Below are 18,171 nucleotides of genomic sequence, written 5' to 3'. Positions count from 1 at the left end.
CTAACCACACATACGTATAAGTCAGGAACACATTTCCCGCTAGACAGTTCAAATCTGTAGGCCTATCACATATTGATGATGATGATGCTTGTTGTTTTAAGGGGCCTAACATCGAAGGTCATCGGCCCCCTATCACATATTTGTGTTTCAACTGGTTTATGTCCCAATAATCGCTAAGGAACTAGAACACTTAGTTGTAAAAGGTTTATGTCCCGGTTGTAATATAAATGCAACCAGTTTGGTCACCTTTTATAACTTCACTCATTTAACTTGACTTGAACTTACTTGAAATAAATGATCTATAGTAATGTGAAGTGTCCGCAATTTCCGCGCCAGAGTCCACAAAATGGATCCCTCCAATGTAGATAGAGCATGATAAATGTTCCCTTCTCTCCCAAGACTGTACATAAAGCTGTGTACTGGTAGATTCGGTTTGGGACTCATCTAAGACTCTGAAAACGATTACACGGAACCTAGGTTTTCTACCTCAAATAGAACCTCCATAATGACTTGTAATAAACTAGCCATATTCTAAGATGATGTAACCCATTGAGAGCTTCTTCATAGAACCCTGGAAACAAACATTTAAGTAACTATTCAAAAAACAAATGAAAGGCTTGAACGTCTCCCGTGACACATTAACATATAAACACAAACCTAAAGATGAAATACATACATGGGAAATCAGGCACTACGACCTACTCCCATTTGTAGTAATTGTATAGGCAACGGTGAACAATAGTAAAGGCAATACACTTCAATCCTTTTTGCAATATACACAGTTCCCCCTTCGCAAACCACCCAGCACTTGTTACCTTCGCTACCATCACTTTCCAACACCCTAGTGAAAGCATTAGGAACTGAACTGCATCCATACAATCTCACAGTCTGTTCCAGCCCACATTGATGAGCTAAGCTCTACTTCAAGGGAGCAACGTGCATATTGCTGGAGTGAGTGAATCATGGTTGAGGAAGGCCATTCCTAATAGCATGGTCGAGATAAATGAATAGCCTCTATACAGGCATGGCAGAGTTGACAGGAGAAGAACAGGAGTAGCTTTATACTGTATAGATGATATCAGCTGTAAATTCATCCATCAACATGGGCATTTATTCGTCAACGAATATATAGTAAATAAATCAATGTCATTTGGACGTATTAATTGTGTCGTCTAAGATGGCTGAACAGTCCGATTCTGGATGCACAGATTTTATTGCAGTGACAGCACACACTAGTTGTTGCAGCAGATGGTTGTGCAAGAACACCACCCCTCGCATTCGCTCGTTCTTTACTGCGGTTCCTCCTCTCATCTTCTAATCGTCTCCTAACTTGGTCTAGATGTTCAACACCGTTGTATACAATGCTACGCCATTTGGGCCTATCCTCTGCTGTAGTTTCCCAGTTGACCGTATCAATATGACACCTTTTGAGATTACACTTTAGAACATCCTTATATCGTTTAAGCTGCCCGCCATGGTTACGCTGGTTATTCTTTAGGTGGGAGTACATGATTCTCTTTGGCAGGCGTGTATCTGGCATGCGGACGATATGGCCAGCCCAGCGTAGCTGATGCCTGACTATCTTTGCCTCCATGCTTGTAGTGTTGCCCTTCTCGATGATACTAATGTTCGTTCGACGATCTTGCCATTTAACTTTCAGTATTCTCCGCAAGCATCGTTGATGGTATTTTTCCAGGCATTTTAGGTTTCTCCTGTAAGTTGTCCAGGTGTCACAACCATAGATAAGAGTAGGGATTACAACAGCATTGTAAACGTAGAGTTTGGTTCTCACACTGATATCATCAGCCGCACTAGCACATTTTAAACGATATTGGATTTCTGCATCACTGTTTGCACATGTTGAGAGGTGGCTTCCAAGGTAAGGAAATTTATTTATGTTCTGCAGAGATTGATTGTAATAGCCCGGAGTTCTCTTATTGGAATTTGTTTCCGGCTGGTTAAAGGATCTTAGTCTTACTAATATTAATTTCCAGTCCGATACTTTCATATGCTTCATTAAAAGCATTTAGTATTGATTGCAGATCTTCCCCTGTGTTGGCTAAAATAGCATTGTTATCTGCTTACTAAAGCTCTATAACTGACACTGAGGACACCTTGATCTTAGCCCGCAGTCTGTTAATATTAAACAGATTTCCATCAGTTTTATACACAAGTTCTACACCTGATGGCAGTTCATCATCAACAAGGTGTAGAATAGTTCCAACAAATACTGAGAACAATGTTGGAGCAATTACACAACCTTGCATGACTCCAGTAGAAATACGGAAAGGGTCTCCTGGTCTTGTATTGGAATGAACAGTAGCAAACATGCCGTCGTGCAGTAGTCTAACTATCTGTATGTATTTGGACATCCAATCAGAGCTAGAATTCTCCACAGAGCTTCTCGATTAACAGAATCAAACGCCTTGACAAGATCTATAAAAGCCATGTACAAGGGTTGGTTTTGCTTTATAGACTTTTCCTGCATTTGTCTTTCACTGAAAATCATATCAATTGTACTTCTGTATGGCCTGAAACCACACTGTGTTTCTGGTAGATACATTTCAGTCAATGGCAGTAGACGATTGGACAATACTCTAGCAAGAATTTTTCCCGAAAAAAAAAGTAATGGTATTCCTCGATAATTGTTACACAGAGTCTTGTCCGCTTTCTTGAAGATAGTGATTATGGAAGCATCTCATAGATCAGCAGGGATTGCTCCTGTGTTCCATACTTTCACAATCAGCATGTGTGTATGCTAAATTAGCAAAGGACCACCCTCCTTGGTGAGCTCGGCTGGAATTCCATCTTTTCCGAGTGCCTTTTTATTTTACAGCTGTTGAATTGCCTTCTCGATTTTTTGAATAGAAGGGACTTCACCTAAGTGATATTCAATTGGCTGTTGTGGAATATCAGCAAACACATCTTTCTCGACATGCGAGTTTCTGTTCAGGAGGTCTTGAAAATGGTCTTTCCAACGGGAAGCTATCGAGTAAGGGTCTTTAAGAACTTCAGTACCGTCTTTGGATTTTAGACAATTAAGACCTTTGATGGAGGGACCATAAATAGCTTTGGTAGTACTGAAGAAGGCACTAGTGTTATTGGAGGCGATTAAATTCTTCATGTCCATTGATATGTCTATCGACCATTTCTGGACTTCCGTTTTGATTTGTTGATATCTCTGTTTCTTGGGAAATGAATTTGGATCATTTTGCCAAGCGTTGTAGGCTTTCCGCTTTTCATCAATTATGTCACATATTTCTTTGTCGTTCTTGTCAAACCAGTCCTGATGTTTCCTCTTATTAAAACCAGCTGCTTCTTTGCCAGCTGCTATAATAGCTGATTTTAATAACGACCCGTGCTGCTCAATATCTTCTGGGTATTCATTTGGAAGTTTATCAGCCTATGGTACTTGATAAGCAGATTTGGTACTGTTGTTCCTGTAAATAAGTTTCCATTTCTAGCCACTTCTCTGAGCTGAGACACTGAGTTCATCTTTGTGGAGGCAATTATTTCTCCAGTAAAGATCTTAATCGGAGTTGATTACAGCCCTCGTGAGTAGGACATTTGACTGACTTGGAGATATTCTTCGCCGACTTTTACCAACTTATGAGCATGTATTAATATTTGGTTACTTCAGTACTGACATATTACAGCAGACAAGTGAAACGAAGCAACTGCTAAATATATTCCAGTCGTCTAACATGCCAGTATTACCACTACGACCGACTAACCACACTATAGGAACTTCCTAGCTCCTCATACACTTCTTTATTTATTGGTTCAGGATAATACTAAAAAAAAATGTCGCAAGATCAGATTCCTGTTCAATGCATTTCGAGGCATGGCTTGATATACCTGTCATATTATCTTAAAGTACCAAAATATAAAACGGAATATACCACTTTCAGGGACATGAAACATATCAATATGCGCGACTTGAGACTGGTCACTTCTAATTCACATAATTAACAAAAACGTCATTGATAGGAAAGTACAACATTTCCATTCCTTCTGACTTTGTTTCCTCAGCAAGGATGTTCCGAAATGTAGAGTTAAAGTATCTCGACCTCCCTCCCCATGGCTAACTGATGACGTAAAACACATGATGTCCCATCGATATTCATTAAATAGACTCTATAAACGAACCAGTTCTCCTGATGTACTTGAATAGTATAGGTCCCTACGTAAAAAATTTAAAGTAGCAATCCGAAATAATAAATGCTCTTACTACCAACAAATAGACAATAATTTGAATACAGGAAGCACATGGCTACATCTTCGTTCCATGGGAAGAGGGAAACTTGAACCTAGTCATTGTGATCCATATATACCACTTGATGACTTAAATAAACATTTCTTTGACGTTAAAATGAGTCACCAACCACAGATAACTCATGTAATTAACAAATTACTCACCCAACCACCACCAAATAGACCAGTGTTCAATTCCTTACCGTTAATGAAATAGTTGAGGTGAAACATGAACTACTTTTGGTCAAATCAAGTGCCATTGGAGTTAATGATATCCGCATCATCATCATTAAAATACTCTAGATATCATCTGCTCATTAATTACTGGCATATATAATTTCTGCCTGTCCGAGCTGAGTAGCTCAAACGGTTGAAGCGCTGGCCTTCTGAACCCAACTTGGCAGCTTCGATCATGGCTCAGTCCGGTGGTATTAGAAGGTGCTCGAAAACGTCAGCCTCGTATCGGTAGATTTACTGGCACGTATAAGAACTCCTGCGGGACTAAATTCCGGCACCTCGGAGTCTCCGAAAACCATAAAAGGGTAGTTAGTGGGACGTAAGGATAATAACATTCTTAATTTCCGCCTCATTTCTGGAACATCTCCTAGAAAGATGCCACCATAATTCCGGTAAAATGAATGTCCCCAGCTGTTTACCTATCGGACTATATATCGGTCAGCATACTTTAATTTCCTCCCAAAACGTTTGAACGGATAATCCACCGGCAACTAACTGAGTATCTTAACAAATATTCCTTGTTTGACCCTTTAGATTCAGGCTTTTAAAAGGGACACAGCATGACACCTGCCCTATTGAAGGTTACGGATGACATTAGATACCCAATGACTGAACAGCAGGTCACATTAGTTACTCTTCTTTATTTCAGTAGTGCACTTCATACGGTATAGATGAAATGTCGTATGGCTTTTAGTGCCGGGATATCCCAGGACGGGTTCGGCTCGCCAGGTGCAGGTCTTTATATTTGACACCCGTAGGTGACCTGCGCGTCGTGATGAAGATGAAATGATGATGAAGACAACACATACACCCAGCCCCCGTGCCATTGGAATTAACCAATTAAGGTTAAAATCCCCGACCCGGCCGGGAATCGAACCCGGGACCCTCTGAACCGAAGGCCAGTACGCTGACCGTTCAGCCAACGAGTCGGACGGTATAGATATAAACATTAGGCTGGACAAATTCAAATCCTTCGAGCAAGTTGGCCATACAGTTAGGAGCGCGGAGCTCTGAGCTTGCATTCGGGAGATGGTTGGTTCGACCCCCGCTGTCGGCAGCCCTGAAGACGGTTTCCCATGGTTTTAGAGACAAATCCTGGATCTGTACCTTAATTAAGGCCACGGCCGCTTCTATCCAACTGCTAGCCCTTTCCTGTCCCTTCGTCATCATAAGAACTATCTGTGTCGGTGCGACGTAAAGTCAGATGTTAAAAAAAGAATCAAAATCATTTCACCTGATTTAAACTGCTTTAAAACTCTTCATCTCTTACCTCTCTAACCGCAGACAACGAGTGGATATAAGGAATAAGGCTTCTCAATCATATAAATAAAGTTGGAAGGGTACGCTGTCTGTAATGCCATGTATTTCACCATATTTTGGTATACTTATCCGTTTTAGGTCAACTCAAAATCTTATCAGTAGTTTTAGCTTTCGCATCTTTTTTCAGTTCATTTGTTTGTTTCTTCCGCCATCACAGGTAAACGTCTGAATAGATCTCAAGCAAACTTCATATTTAGAGTCTACTCATCCAGGAGCAGGTTTTGACATGCATATAATTTAAAAATCACTGAATAGAAAGAGGGATTATAGGAAGAGCAGATGAGCGGATTTTCTTCAATTTTCTCTCACACTATTGATTACATCTCAACTAAACTTCATATATATAGTTTACTTATCCAGGAGCAGGTTTCTATACGCATGTCATTTAAAAATCAAAGAACAGACTGGGGGCTTATAGGAAGACCAGAAGAGTTATTTGAATTTTGCCTTACGCTATTGATGAAACTTCATATCTGAGTCTACTCATCCAGGAGCAGATTTCGGTATGCATATCATTTGCAAATAACTGAATAGACTGTGGGTTTATAGGAAAACCAGGAGAGACTTTTTCAATTTTCTCTTACACTATTGCTTGTATCTCGACCAAACTTCATATTTAGAGTCTACTCATCAAGGAGGGGACTCCGGTGTTGGAGTTAACTCTTCCAGGAGCAAATTTTGATATGCAAATCATTTAAAATTCACTGAATATACTGGGGGTTTATAGGAAGAACAGAAGATGTTTTTCAATTTTCTCTTGCACTATGGATAATATCTCAACCAAATTTCATTTTTAGTGTCTGTTCTCCCAGGAGTGGATTTCTGTATTATATCTTTTACAATCACTCAAAAGAATGTGGTTTATAGGAAAACCAGAAGAATTTTCTCAATTTTCTCTTACACTATTGATTATATCTCAAACAAATTTCATATTTAGTGTTTACTCATCTAGCAGCAGGATTCGATATGCATGCCATTTAAAAATAACCGAACAGACTGAGGTTTTACAGTAAGACCAGAAGAGTTTTTGTCAATTTTCTCTTGCACTATTAATTATAATTATATAAAATCTGTAGACTATATGTGAAACGCCCCTTCATTTTACATAATTTTTGTTATGTACATAATTTCGTTTACTCTACAAAGGACAGAGAAAATTACTATTTTCTACGAGCTTCATTTTCTGCAGCCAGTGCCAGACCCCCTTACAGACCTATAGTTATTTGAAAGATCCGTAACAGGAGAAAACCAGAGGATGCATAATACTTCGCTCGGCATGAAAATTAACCCCACCTAATGTAACTGAGCATCGAGGAAACATCAGGTAGAACTTTTACATTTTGTGTTAGTCTGTATGCCTGTCTGTCTGTCCTGTATGTCTGCTTATCTATTTGTCTGTATATTCCTCAAAGAAAAAAGATGGACTGATTTCAACCAAATTACGTATTTGGAAACTACTCACTCAGGATTGTGTTAGCAGGTGCATATGATGTCATGGACTTGGTATTTATATTAAGATTATTCTCAAATATTTTCGTTAACATTAGGTCTATCAAAAGTCTGCATATAACAATCGTTTAAGAACATGATATTTCCATTCCTTTATGTCATGTACGCATTTATCGTACAACGGATAATAACGCAGATGATTACGAAAAATTGGATGTTTAGTCCAAGTCGCGTGCATGTCACTTCAAGGTGGGTAATGGGAAACACTAGAGAGCCATTTTACTTTTTTCGGTAAGACAGGTATTAAGGTAGATATCATCAACGTCAGAGCACAACGCCATTGGTCAGAGATACAAAACGCATCCCGAGAACCATGTAGAATTTCGCACAACATTGGAGCGGGAACTGCACCGTACAATAAATTTGGAAATCGTCCTCATTCTCTCTCGACTTTGTTCAGCTTCATCATATTTCACATTACTGCCACGCACTTTTGTAAGAAAACTTCATGTTAACATGTCGGATTATACGTGTGAATATTTATTAAACATTTAACTTCGTATAAATTCCTGAAGGAAACATGTAGTCCACTGCAAATTCCCAGGCGAAGAACGGGTACAAATGCTAGATAGCAACAAAGTACACGCAAGTACCATAAGGCTCTGCACTTGAAACATTGCTTTTTAATTTTGTACATAAACAACACAGCACCTCAACTGAAATAATGAAATCCAGTTGTCATTATAAATGAAAATCTAAATTGGAATTAACTCGTCACTCGTATCTCTAACAAAGTGTATGCCTCAGTCCATCCTCTGAAATACCCCAAAATATATTACCATTAAATATGAAAGTCAGGCTTATAAAAATATTTGTTCTTATTATATACTATTACACAGATGCTATATTCATTGACGCAACTAATGAACAATGCAACGTAACCCCTTATTTCAACCATGGCGCAACGCTCACTAAACGTCATTGGGATTAAGAGAAGGGATGACGAACAGGGTAAGCAACCAAAATATGAAAACCAGTACCAAACAAAGAAATAAACTTACACAGTAACAAGGATACCGTTGGGAAGGCAGCTGAAAACCCACCCCATAAAACAGGAACAGAATCACAAGGATAATGCCGGATTGTCTACTAAACAATCCACCCGTATATTTTAAAATTAAAATTATAATTAATTTTTGAAAACTGATTACAATAAATTTACTTTGTGTGAATATAAGTCTAACTTCAGTAAATAAAAGGAAACTTGTATGACAAAATAAAATATGGTAAGTTAAAAGTATATTAAAAGATTTCCTACAATTAAAATTGGTGCACCAACATAATTTAATTTTTAAAAATTTTGAATATCATGTAATTTCATAAATTGAAGTCTCTAAGTAAAATCTTGTGTGAATCAACGTAAAGATTTATTGTAGTTCTCAGTGGCGAGATAAACACACGAGGAAAGACATAACATTTGACGTAGATCAAATGAAGCAGCGCAATAAAATAAGAGAGTAAGGACCCCCGGAAAATAAAATATCAACTCACGAAAACTGACCACGAAAAATCAATCACAGATCAAAAACAAACAAACACAAAATATTAAATAAGAAGATCAGCAAACAGGCAAAATAAAACCATATGGAAGGAGAATTAATTAGCAATTATCCAAGTACTAACTCAGCAATCCATTCATCCATACACTGAGTACCAACAATAACCAATCCCAAGAAAAAAAACAAATCGGCGCCCTCACGTGAGAAAAAAAGAGGATCAAGGTCAGGTAACAATTAAAGAATTATGCAATCAACCAAAATGGAGGGGGATCAAAACAATGCAAGATCAAGGAAAGAATTAAACACGTGAAGCACACCACCAGAACCACGAAAAATTTCCATGTAATTACAAGTATTAAAGAAAATATCACCCTTTTTGAATGCTATACTTACAATATGTATTTAAAATTTTCACGTAGAATTATAATGTTTTAATAGTTAAGATGTCCCAAAAGTTTAGAGAATAATATATATAATTATGCAACTTCTCTTATTTAATAATATTAATAATTAGTTACGTAACCATAATTTAAGAAAATTGTATGTTTTAAACATCCTAGAGAAATTAAAATTTATCAAATGAAATACTAATAATAATAAATTTGAAACTTAAGTCACCTTAAACTTAAGGTGATTTACACAGCGCATGTAGTCAAACACCAGGAAAATTACGGTATCAGTATATAATAATAATCAAAAAAGCAGAACGGGAAAGAAGAACACATAAAAGCCCAACTATATGAGGGCGAGGGATACCATATCCAAAAATATGCATAATTAAAATAACAGTTAAAACCCGAGCTCAAAACAAAATAATTCAATGAAATCACGGATTAACAAACGAAAAGATAAAAAGGGAGAAAGGTAAAATTTAGATAAATGGAATAAATTTCAAATCACAGTCCACAACAATTCACATAGGGATTTTAAAACCAACAAATGGCGCTCAAACGGCGTTACAGAGAGAAGAACCAAAATCAAAATATCTCTCACCACTTATACCGGAAAAATATATAAAATGACGCACAATACGGTAAAATTACAGGACCAAAGATATTAAATACACGAGTACATACAAGATAGGTGAGGTATTTCATAGTAACTTACCACATGTGGATCCATGCACTGAGAAATCAACACTTCCTTAATAAACAAGAAATTAACTAAACTACCGCACATAACTAAAAGAAACACAATTTTTTGTTACTAATTTTTGTTGATCACTATCCCTTGGATGGTTGTTACTGGTAGTCCTAACCGACTCCTGTTGGTGTGAGCTTCATTTTTATAGTCGGGTGCCGAGACATGGCGCGATACGTCTGCTCTCAACCAAGTCCAATAGCAGACAGTTACCGCTTCAAGTAATCATCCGCACGAACATATTTTAACCGGGCGAAATACGCACAATCTGGCGGAAGAGTTCGCACAGGGGACGAGTAAGCTTTTTCATAGCAAGATGGCGTGAGAGTTCACGACAAGTCACATGCGGCAGGTACAAGCCACGAATAAATGGGTTGCTCACAAATAACACTTGAGCAAGGTAATACCAGGCGTAGAGGTAATCTTTATACAAGCGGAAAGAAATGGAGTCAATGTCCAAATACGTCTTGAAATGCAATAAATATAGATATGCCCTATAGAAACATAAATTGAATATAGTAGTTTATCAGTATAACATTTTAGCTCCAATAAGCATGTTCATATCGTAGTTACGTCACATTCCTCCCCACCCTGAACAAAGACACTAGGGGTTTTTAGATGAGTATAAGGAATCCACGAAGATGCAAACAGAGTTTATACAACACAGTGACGTTAAATGTGCCGTTCATAGTTCACAAGGGAAGTTTTCACACGATTAGTTTGATAAACTGCAGTGGCTACATATGGTTATCCACCACGCCAAGTTCATTCCATTCCATGCAAACAAGAATAAATTTTGGAACAGTCTTACTTGGTCAGGAGATGTCATAGAACGCGCAAACACTGGGCATAGCACGTGCAAGTTGAATGTGCGGAGAAGTCGGTGTACAAATTGCCAGTAAGCACAGCGCACAACGCACCAGATGGTCAACGGTAACATGACGTGCAAGGATACATCACCAAATGATGAGCTCCAATGACACAGGCCTTATGTACCAGTCCTCCGATGCTTCTTGCAATAGCAGCTTCAAGATGGAGAAGGTGTGCACTACAGCTGCAACAGAAACAAGGAAACAGAAAGTGAGGGAACAAGTATCATAAATTAAAAGATCAAGGGGTCCCAAAATTCCAAAAATCCATGTTAAGGATTAAATTAATTACCAATAAGGTTATAAACAACCTTAATAAGGAGGTTTTAGAAAAATACAAGGGAAATTAGCAAGTGTAATACACTTACAGTGACATGAGGTACAATCTCTAAGTTTTCCATGACAAAATCGTACCCGCATCACGGTAAGTTACTTTAAAATTACCAAGGATTACCATTACTGGTACCGATATTTAAAATGTCACAAGTTGTGTAAAGAGTATTTTACATTCTATCACTTAAATAGAAGTAATAAACCTTCAAGGCAATGTAATTGAAAGATATTACATTAAAATGAAGTATATATCAACCCGTTAACATGGGTTTTACCACTACATATTACATTAAATACCAGATTAAGCAGGATTCACCTGACTGAGGTGAACTCTTCGAATTCTTTTGGAATGGGGGTCACTCACCAAAAGAGGAACAGGGGTCAAAAATTCAAGAATAGTGCACGTACCATGAAATCTGGGTGCCAGCTTGCGGGTAAATTTGTACACCGCCTTACTGTGGTACTAAATCTTAACAAAGACTTCATCACTAACAGCCAGATCGGTAGGTCAACGACCCGTATTATATTGCTTCTCAACTTTAGCATATGAAACCTTTCTTTAGCTTTTTTCCACACTGTTCGAATCCCCTCAGGATCTTTTTTCTCAGAAAGAAGTTCATATTTTCAAAGGATTATATATAGGTGAAAATGGAGTGAAGGCAAACATGAGACTCATTGGGTTTGCATATGTGATTCATGGACAGCAGAATTTAGTGCGAATGTTAACCAGTGCAAAGACGAATCCCATTTCTACTGAACATTGTGAAGGAAGGCGATCAATTTAAACTTAAGGTTCTGATTCACTCTCTCGGCATAGGATGGAGAAGGGTGATAGGGCGACGTGGTGACGTGGGAAATAGACAAATCAAAACAGAATTTCCTGCAAAAATTACAAGAGAAATATTTAACATTATCTGTTACCAAAAAAGTAGGTGGGCCGAAGAAACAAAAATGGAATTCAAACAACTGATCACTGTAAGGGCGTTAGCTGAACGAGTCAGAAAGGTCCAGTAAAAACGGGTATATCCGTCTATACACACAAGTATGAATCTGGAGGCCCGCCTCGAACGAGGTAACGGTCCAATAAAACCTACAAACAGTCTCTCCATGGGTCTAGTAGCTTGAGATAATGCTAGCTTTCGAATTTTGTTGTTCAAAGAGTGCTTACTAATGGCACACACCTGACAATATTTTACCATTTCACCAAATTGAAAATCCATTCCTTTCCAAATAAAAAATGAATAATTTTCTGACGAGTTTTAAAGACTCCAAATATACAATTGCCGAATTGTGATAATATTGAAAGACCACCGGGGTCAGAAGCTGAGGACAATTTTCCACTTCTTGTCATTGCGTGTCTTACAGAACAATACGCCATTACGGATAAAATAGCGTATAACAGTTTTACCTGATCTGATTTCATCGATGATCAATTTCAACTCAGGGTCTTTACTCTGATGATTACTGATATCCTGATATAACAAGGAACAATCGAATAATATGGCATTTACACAGCCCACCACACAATGACAAGGTTCCAGAAGATCAGAAATTAGGATGTCTTTAGATTCAACACGGGAGTAACCAAACATTCGACTCAGACAGTCAGCAATGGCATTATCGGTGCCTTTAATGTGACGTACTCTGAACTTGAAGGCTGAAATACGTATTGCTCATCCAGTTAAACGACCAGTTCGACGTGGAAGATTTAGAACCCAACTTAGAGCCATGTTATCTACTTCCAGAAGAAAAGATGAATGTTCAAAATACATCCGAAATTTCTCTAATGCAAAGATGACTGCCAAAGATTCAAGCTCGTACACAGAGTACTTAGATTCTAATGAGTTCAAGGCACGAGAGGCGTAAGCAATGGGACGTCTACATATTTCAGATTCCTGAAGAAGAACTCCTGCAACAGCGAAACATGGCGCATCGGTTTACACAATAAATTTCTTGGAAAAATCAAGAAAGGCCAAAATAGGAGGATTAGATAGGGCGAATTTCAATATTTTAGAAAGCTTCTTTCTGAGGCTGGTCTCAGACAAACTTAACGTTCTTGCGTCTTAATGCATTCAGAGGAGCAGATATATCAGCACAATTGGGAACCAATTTGCGAAAAAATAGCCATGCCAATGAAATGGACAGTGTCTTTCTGGTTTTTTGGGGAGGAAAGTCGTGAATGGTTTGAGTTCGAGTTTCATCAATAGCTACTCCCTCAGGAGAAACAATGTGGCCAAGGAATGACATCTGGGGTTTGGAAAAGGCCACCTCAGCTATTCGAACAGTTAGCCCACGTTTCTTCAAGCGAGTAAGAACCTCTTGAATATGCAGAACATCCTCCTGGAAGGTTTCTGAATAAGTTATAAGATCATCTAAATAATGGTACATATACTGAAATTTAGTATCAAATAAGATCAAATCAAGAAGACGGGTAAGGACAGCCGCACCAGTGGACAGAACAAACGGCACGCGACAGAATTCGTACAGGTTCCAGTCAGTAGCAAAGGCAGTGAGGTGACGAGATCCTTCAGCAAGAGTAATTTTGAGATATTCACTATTTAAATCAAGAGAAGTGTAAAATTTAGTTCCATAGAACCAAGAATAACATGAAAGAATATCAGGTAATGGAACAGATTGAATGGCAATCTTACGGTTCAAGAGCCCCCACTAGCCTTAGGTACAAGAAAGAGAGGTGAGGAATAGTTTGAGCTTGATGGACGAATAACACCATCCTTGAGCATCCCTTCAATTATATGTCCCTCAGAATGTTCATTCTGGGTGACAGGTATGTTACCAGATACATCAATTTTATACTCGAGAACATTAGTCAACCCAAGTTTATCAGTGAAGACATCCGGAATTTAGCCCATACTTCAGAAATTTGTACGGTTTGGTTACTGGATAAATGATCTAAATTAATTTTAGATAATAGTAATTTCGTGTGGCTATTTCTAGCCGAGCGCAGCCCTTGTAAGGCAGACTCTCCGATGAGGGTGGGTGGCGTCTGCCATGTGTAAGTAACTGCGTGTTATTGTGGTGGAGGATAGTGTTATGTGTGGTGTGTGAGTTGCATGGATCTTGGGGATAGCACAAACACCCAGCTCCCGAGCCGTTGGAATTAACCAATGAAGGTTAAAATCCCCGACCCGGCCGGGAATCGAACCCGTGACCCTCTGAACCGAAGGCCAGTACGCTGACCATTCAGCCAACGAGTCGGACATTAATTTTAGATGAATCAACATTATCGGTTATCTCAATGGGAGAAATTAAACTGGAGGCTACAATGTGTCTTCCAATCAACACACTTTGAGAATTGGGAGAAAACTTGAAAAATAAACTTCTTTCCTTATGATCAATTACTAAACCCACATATGGCAGGAAATTAGCGCCCAGTATAACATTACAACACAAATCCTTAACCACTATTAATTTAAATTTCCATGTGAAGTCCAGAATTCTGATTTCTACTACAATAGACCCCATAACAGATACAGTAGATCCACTGGCAGTATTACAATTCATAATTTTAGGTTGAAGACCAGGAAGTTTACAAGGCGATTTATACAATTCGTACCAAGATATGTTGACTCCCTAAATCCACAAGAGCTGACAAGGACTCATTGTTAATTTCAGCTGCAATAAAAGGTAAATTAGTACATACATTGGCTGAAATGCACTGACAATCAACGTGACACAAGGCATCAGTAGATAAGATAACGTGATTCATATTATTATTTTGCAACAGGGAGAAATAAACAGTTTCATTAGTTTTGGGTAGTCATAAATTTTGTTGATTTTAGGAAACGTTACTATGAGGACGGTTAAGATTTGGGTTAGGAACGCTTACCATGTTGCTGGGATCCACATTTGTAAGAGGAAAAATTAGGGTTGGATTAACGTTAGAGTTAGAGCACTGTTTCAGACTAAGATATTTATCCCGAAGATGACCCCTAGAACCACATGCATAATATTTCTTTATAGGTTTATCACAAGGAGGGGAAACCTGGGAATAACTAGGACTGTAGACAATAGATGGAAGAACATCCACCACACGACAAGAGCCTTCATAACGAACACTCTCTGCCTCAACACAAGCAGTTTCGAGTCCCTTTAAGTTTGTAGGTCTGGGTGTGAAGCACATATATGAGGGATTTTGTGGGGACATTCCCCTTACCAAATTATTGTCGAGATTTAGTTCAGGGATAGATTGCCTGAAGACCTTACAATAATATTTGGCATCTTTGATGTAATTAGACAACTTTTCATGGAGCGATTGTCTCCTGAAACAACAACTTTGTATCAGCGACTGCTGAGCTGTCCACGGTATATATCTGTTTAAAACCGTGTCATGAAAGTCTTCAACGGTCACAGAAAATTAGGAATATAAAAAGACAACGAATTCATGCATCAGATTTTCTTTAAGCTATGACACACATATCACACTTTATTACAAGCACTTTCATCCCCTGAAATTCGAAGAACTCAAAACATTTCCTGTAGCCGTGTTGGTGTTTAAATCCGTAATTGGGAAAACTCCCTAGTACCTGTCCTCAAAATTTACATACCTTTCCTCTTTTCGCCAGCATAATGGACGCTCTGTTACCACCCTTGCCATTCCGTTTAATAGGTGATCTGCCTATAATGGATCATTTATTGCGACAGGCACTAGATTATGGATCTCTGTTCTAAAAAAACATCCGCAGCATTAACTCTTTAAATCACTCAAGTCTTCTTACAGAAAGTACCTCTTAGATGCATAATCCAACGGTATGAATCATGATGAGTGATCGTATATGTGTGTGTAAATAAGTTATTTCTTGTTAATTTCAGTATAATAGTAGTTTGATGGTATGTGCATCTTATAAATAAATAGGGGGTCCGCTGTCTGTGATGTCTTTTTTTCGCCATACTTTGATATATGTATCCGTTTAGGTCACCTCAAATCGTAGCAGTAGTTTTTAGCTTTCGTGTTTGTTCTTTTGTTTGTTTGTTTGTTTGTTTGTTTGTTTGTGTGTGTGTGTGTGTTCCACCATCACGGGTAAACGGACAATAGATCTCAACCAAACTTTATATTTACAGTCTACTCTTCCAGGAGCAGGTTTCGTTATGCATATCATTTAAAAATCACTGAACGCACTGGGGGTTTCTCGGAAGATCAGAAGATGTTTTTTCAATTTTCTCTTACACAACTGATCATATCTCAACCAAACTTCATATTTATATTCTACTGATCCAGAAACAGGTTTCGATACGCATTTCATTAAAAAATCACTGAATAAGATGAGAATTAACAGCAAGACCAGAAGAAATTTTTCAATTTTATTTTATACTATTGAATATATCTCAAACAAACTTCATATTTAGAGTCTACTCCAGAATCAATTTCTGATATGAATATCGGTTAAATATCACCGAACGGACTGGAGGTTTACAGGAAGGCCAGAAGAGTTTTTTTAGTTTTCTCTTACAATATTGATTATATTTCGACCAAACTTCATATTTAGAGTTTACTCTTCCAGGTGCAGGTTCCGATATGGAAGTCACTTAAAAATCACTGAACAGACTGGAGGTTTATCGGAAGACCAGGAGAGTTCTTTCAGTTTTCTCTTACAGCATTGATTATGTGTAAAACCTGTAGAATATAGGCGAAACGCCCCTTCATTATATATAATTTTTGTTATGTACGTAATTTCGCGTACTCTTGAAATGACGGAGAAAATTACTATTTCCTACGTGCTCCATGCTCTGCAGCAAGTGACGGATACCTTCGCAGACCTACAGTTATTTGAAGGGCCCATAACAGGAGAAAATCAGAAGATGCATAATATTGCGCTCTGCATGAAAATTAACCCCACCGAATGTTACTGAACTCCGAGGAGACATAAGGTACAACTTTTCATTTTGGTGTCTGTCTGTCTTTCAGGATATCTATCGGTTTGTATTCGTATATTCCTAAAAGAGGGAAACTGCCTGACTTATTTCAGCCAAACTATATATTTGGAATTTACTCACTCAGGATTGTGTTATCAGGTGCATATCATGTCATAGTAATCACATGGAGTTGGTATTTATATGACTACTAGCAGTTACCTGCGGCTTCGCTCATGTGGATTTCGTAATTTGTTAAAATTAATCGTTCCTCGATACTGTATTAAGATATTATCTGAAAATTCCTAACGTACAAAAACTCACCGAAAAATTTAGTTTTATTTACTCCACGATCTCCTTGTAAACCACGTTTTTGGTATTGTCTTTTGCGGCTAATATGACCATGCGACACGGAATTGTACATGTGAGAAATAGTTCTCTCTGAAGTCGAAGACAAAAACAAACAATACAGGGTTCTTTATTTTTAAAGGAGATTAAAAATACCTACTTCCACGTCTGTAACATCCTCAGTTTTTGAGACATAAGTATCACCATAAAAAGAATTCAACCCTTCTATCAGTCCTTTCCCCACCCCGCCTAATTGGATTTACAGAAAACCAAACTATGCATGATTTTATTTTTCAATGAGATTCCATATACCAATTTTCTCGTCTGTGAAATCTTTAGTTTTGAGATAAAGTATCCATATAAAAAATTTAACAAGTTTTACTTCTCTTCAGCCCGTTAAGTGAATTTTCCGAAGACAAAAGTACATGTTCCTGTATTTTTAAAGGACATTCCAAATACGAACTTTCACGTCAGTAACATGTTAAGCTTTTGGCATATAATGTAGATATACCGGTACTTGCTTTTTCAACTAATTTCAGCCCCTTTAGTGGATATTCCGAAGCAAAAAATGCATGCTTCTTTATTTTCAAAGGAGATTCCAAATACCAGTTCTCACGTATGTAACAATTTTAGTTTTGTTTACTATAAGTATTCTCAGACAAATATTTCAACCATTTTCTCAATTCTTTCACCCCACATAAGTGGACTTTTAGAAAACAAAAGAAGACTAACCTTGTTTCTTTATTTTTAAAGGGGTTCGGAATGCCAATGTTTACGTCTCTAACATCTTAAGC

This window comes from Anabrus simplex, chromosome 2 (assembly GCF_040414725.1).
Source record: "Anabrus simplex isolate iqAnaSimp1 chromosome 2, ASM4041472v1, whole genome shotgun sequence".
In the NCBI taxonomy this organism is placed as follows: domain Eukaryota; kingdom Metazoa; phylum Arthropoda; class Insecta; order Orthoptera; family Tettigoniidae; genus Anabrus; species Anabrus simplex.
This window is presented reverse-complemented; position numbering follows the sequence as displayed.